Below are 4,851 nucleotides of genomic sequence, written 5' to 3'. Positions count from 1 at the left end.
TAATAATAATATATTAATAATGTAATACAATATTTAATAATTTACTTTTTTCTTAAATATAATTGTATAGATCTTTATTTAATTTCATATCATTTTATATTTTTAATATAATTTTCTTATTGTTATTGGCTACTGGATGATGGCGCAGTTACACCTTTTACCAGCAGGGGCTAAACTGCCAAATTTTGACCTTTTACTGTAGTCAGTGCTGATTCACTGTAATGGTGCGTGCATGCAGGCATGAGGGAACATTTTCATTTTACTAAAGCATGTGGGATGAATTCTCTTAATTCATGATTTTTGCCCAGTCACCAGCTGTCTTCTCAAAACACCTAACACTGAAGCCACATCATTTATAGTCAGAGAACTGCAAATGAGCTGTAAGTTCTGCTCAGCTAGTGAGTTGCAAACGTTTCATTCACACCATTTCACTATAGCCTTCAGTTCCTTCCAGCATCATCAGCAAGACCTCATATTAAGACCCCAAATTAGCAACACATGACTGTCCTTCCCATGAGCAAGCTCTAAAGTGTTATGCCAGTGGGTTATTTTGGTCTTTGTTTGATAATATTGTGTCCCCGATTAGCGTATAATTTTACAAAGGCAACACAGGAGGAACTTGTGTGTGTGTGTGTGTGTGTGGGCAGCACTTCTTGTACAAGATGATGTTGGGGAGTTATAAGATGACTGAACTTCATTTAAACGGGTCATATCACAAGAATATCACATCTTTGAAGGTAAAAAGGATCATTACACAATGAAAAAATAACTTTGAGAACTTAAACGTTGGAATATGCTTATAAAAAACAAAAATCTGCTGTTTTTGATAACCGAACTACTAAGATTATATATAGGCCTAAATAAATACATTTTAAAAAGTTAATTGACCCCTTTAAATATATGGAATTTCTATTTATTTTTCAGCTATCCTCTTTGTTTGTTAATGTCAGATTAGAAATTAGAACTTTAAAGGAACAGTTCACAAAAAAAAACCTGAAAATTTGCTGAAAATGTACTCACCATCAGACCATCCAAGATATAAATGAGTTTGTTTCTTCATCAGAGATTTGGGTAAATTTAACATTACATCACCAATTGATCCTCTGCAGTGAATGGGTGCCTCTTATTCTGACGGCACCCATTCACTGCAGAGGATCCATTGTTGAACAAGTGATGCAATGCTAAATTTCTACAGATCTGTTCTAATGAAGAAACAAACGTATATATATATATATATATATATCTGTGATGGCCTGGGAGCAAGCAAATTTTCATTTTTGGGTGAACTATTCATTTAATACAATTAATAATTACAGTTCTAATGGATTTTCCCTCCTAAAATTTAATAATAATCATGGTCAATTTCAAATGAGCATGCTTATTGAGAGCTGTCCACTTCTTACTTTGGCTATTTTGGTGGTGATATTTCACCCTGCACTTGACACAAACAGACAATGAAATGCCATAGAGAGGGACGATGTCCCATCAAGTCTGGAGGGCAGAAGCATCAGGGTTAATAGACTCATGACATTTAAATTAGCACATCACAGGCTTGTTTCTTTAGACCGCCAAAGCCTCATTTGCCCCATTCTCTGATTGAAAATAGTTTTCCCCTCAAAACTACACAGATCTTCAAGAAAGCACAAGTGGTAAATGGTTAAAATACAAGTATAGTGGGTAAATTTGTGATATACAAAACTTACATTAATAGTGCAAGAGAAATGCACATTTATCTTGATTGACAGCTGTGAGTTCAGCTGGTGCAAGATAAATCAGCTAACACTTTTACTAAGTAATGGCAAAACATTTGATTTTTTATTGAGTAAGATTTATTGAGTAATATGATGTTTATTCTGATGCTCTCGGCAAAACCCAGTGGCTCTACATGTAACATTTACCATTTAACTTTCTGCATGTGACAGTTGCAGCTCAGTTATGACTAGCTTTTCCCAAGCAGTGTCAACGTCTTTGTTCAATATGTTGTGTGCAATAGAGCATCATGGTTATTAATGAGAGCGGAGATATTGGAAGCATAATGCATTAGCGTATTTAAAATTTCATACGCCTAGGGCAGGTAAGTCTGGAGGAAATCTACTTTTAATACATTACCATTAAAAATTAAACAAGATTGACATGAGCAAATTTTGTTTTTATTTAAGTTACAGAAAAAAATTCTCTATTAAATTGAGCATGAATCTGGAAGGAAGCTTTGCCCTATTTGTCCTTTGTGCCACAATTAACTGATCTGCATAGAGACTCATGTGAAATAAGGAGTTTGAGCTACCGTTAAATCCTTCAATTCAATTACGTGAAAAAATAAGCTATTTATGTATAATCCAGTGGAAATTAAGCCCCATAAAAGCATTATGGCTTTCTCTGCAATGCCAGTGGTGGTAATCTGCTAACTGTAACTTATACAACAGTTCATCAATTATTTATAGAGAAGACATACACTAAATAATAAATAGAGGCAATTTTTTTTTTCTCGGAAGCAATGCCTGACCAGCTGGAATCAAAGATGCAGAGTGATGTCCAAGAGTGACAAAAGATTGAAAGCAAGATTTCTGACTGTATGTTAGATACAGTACTGACAGATATATTTGAAAGGTTACAGCAGGACCGGCGTGCTGCCCACAAGGTTAACACAAACTTTTGAAAACGGGTTTCAAAGTGCTAGTTTTTGAAAATGATATTGTTATCATCTCTGTGTAAACTACGAAAATATACAAATTTGTGTAAATGGTGACTCCATGTTTATGCATATTATTTGTTCAGTCTATATGAATGTGTAGGTGTTCAGGTGCATAGTGTTTCTTTACAAAGTGATATCGCCAACTACTGGCCTGGCGTGCATAATACAGCGTTGTAGTCATTTTCGCGGGTCTGTGTGAACGGTGATCGTTTTGACAACATGATCTGAACATGAAACCATTAAAGAATGCAAAGGAAAAACTTTCCCATTTTTAGTACAATCGTTGTCGTGAAAATGTACTCTTAAGTCCCTTTTGCACTGAGTAAAGAAGAGAAGAAGAAAAAATTGTGCAAACACAGTGAAGGAAGGAAGCCAAAATGATAACGGCATTTCACAGGTGACGGCAAATTTATAAGAGTGAAATGTTGTTAATCAGGTGTTGACAAAGAGGAAATTATTTCCAACCTCCACTGGCCTTTGATTAAGTAAGAATCAATTTGTTACCAGCTTGTTTATGACTGTATACTAAGAGCAACAGCATACTGTAGATCATTCATAATCATAACTAGGATCGCACACTATAAATTAACTGAAAAACTAGATTCAGTCAGTTTTAGCTACATAGTGCATTTTGAAAACTTAATTTTCTGAATACATTGATGAAATGTTAAGTTAGCCAAAATGATAACGGCATTTCACAGGTGACGGCAAATTTATAAGAGTGAAATGTTGTTAATCAGGTGTTGACAAAGAGGAAATTATTTCCAACCTCCACTGGCCTTTGATTAAGTAAGAATCAATTTGTTACCAGCTTGTTTATGACTGTATACTAAGAGCAACAGCATACTGTAGATCATTCATAATCATAACTAGGATCGCACACTATACATTAACTGAAAAACTAGATTCAGTCAGTTTTAGCTACATAGTGCATTTTGAAAACTTAATTTTTTGAATACATTGATGAAATGTTAAGTTTTTTAAGTAAGAGTTCTCAGCATGCATTGTAGCCAGTGTTGGGTAAGTTACTCAAAAAAAGTAATCCACTACAAATTACTAATTACTACTTGCAATTTGATTATGTTACTGATTACTGCATTTAAAAAGTAACCAGATTACTAATTAGCCTACTTTACTTTCAAGTTTAGGCCTACTTATAAAGTTATCAAACCTAAAAAATACACTACAAAGTGAAAAATACACTACAAAGTGAAATATGATGCGATTTGAATTTTTCCTTTCTCTTTGGAGTGTTACAAGCTCTTGGTGCATAAAGAAGATCTGTAAAGTTGCAAAGACTAAAGTCTCAAATCCAAAGAGATATTCTTTATAAAAGTTAAGAGTCAACCACGCCCCCCCATGACTACGTCACGATGTGGGAAGATTTGCATAACGCCTAACGGGGCATAGAGGAGAAACAATAATGTACATTATGTGGAACAGCATTAGCTTAAACGGCATAAACACATTGCATTACACCAACTACACAAAATTATGTTCTTTTTAGCAACATCATATGACCCCTTTAATATTGACTGAAAAATTACATAAGTATAAAAACAGCAGCTTGAACGATCACTTGCATTTTTTCCTGATAACAGCTAAAAGAACTTAAAATTTTCCATAATTTTTGATCATACAGATAAGAGTAATACAGCTTTTGAAACTGTAAAAGGTATACTTTTATTTGCATACACTCACAATATCAACAAAACGTGCTTTTTTAAAATAAAGAAAACAAACAGGGTGCACTTTCTGCCGTCTCGGTCTCCGTGAACTTCTTTCTGAAGCACGCCCAAAAAAATAAAATAAATAAATAAATAAAATAAATAAATTAACTGAAGCTCAGCGAATACTTCACGCACAGACATGAGAAATATATCTATAGAAAGCTTGAAGTGTCTATTTTAAAATGAAGTATATAATATTCTCCGATAAAGTATTCCGAATGAAACCAACGCAAGGTCCTTTCTTTCCTGTCTGAGCTCATTATTTGCAATGTGGTCATGCCCCCACGCAATGTGCGCCATCCATGTGAGACAAGCGAACCTGTAAATGCCCACATCACCTCCGTAAACAAAGCAGCAAGATTCATCAAATTCATCTAGTCTACTTTTCCCCCTTTGTCCCCCTTTGTCCCCCTTTGCACTTGACCACTT

At 34.5% G+C, this 4,851-nt stretch overlaps 1 long non-coding RNA gene across 1 annotated transcript in view; it reads right to left on the bottom strand.

Moving 5' to 3' along the window:
* The window catches only part of LOC107725903 (uncharacterized), an 11,344-nt gene that overhangs the window by 1,499 nt on the left and 4,994 nt on the right, over positions 1 to 4,851 (bottom strand). The gene's annotated exons all lie outside the window — the stretch shown is intronic.

The sequence above is a fragment of the Sinocyclocheilus rhinocerous genome, unplaced genomic scaffold (assembly GCF_001515625.1).
Source record: "Sinocyclocheilus rhinocerous isolate Xijiao unplaced genomic scaffold, SAMN03320098_v1.1 scaffold1004, whole genome shotgun sequence".
NCBI lineage: Eukaryota > Metazoa > Chordata > Actinopteri > Cypriniformes > Cyprinidae > Sinocyclocheilus > Sinocyclocheilus rhinocerous.
This window is presented reverse-complemented; position numbering and strand designations above follow the sequence as displayed.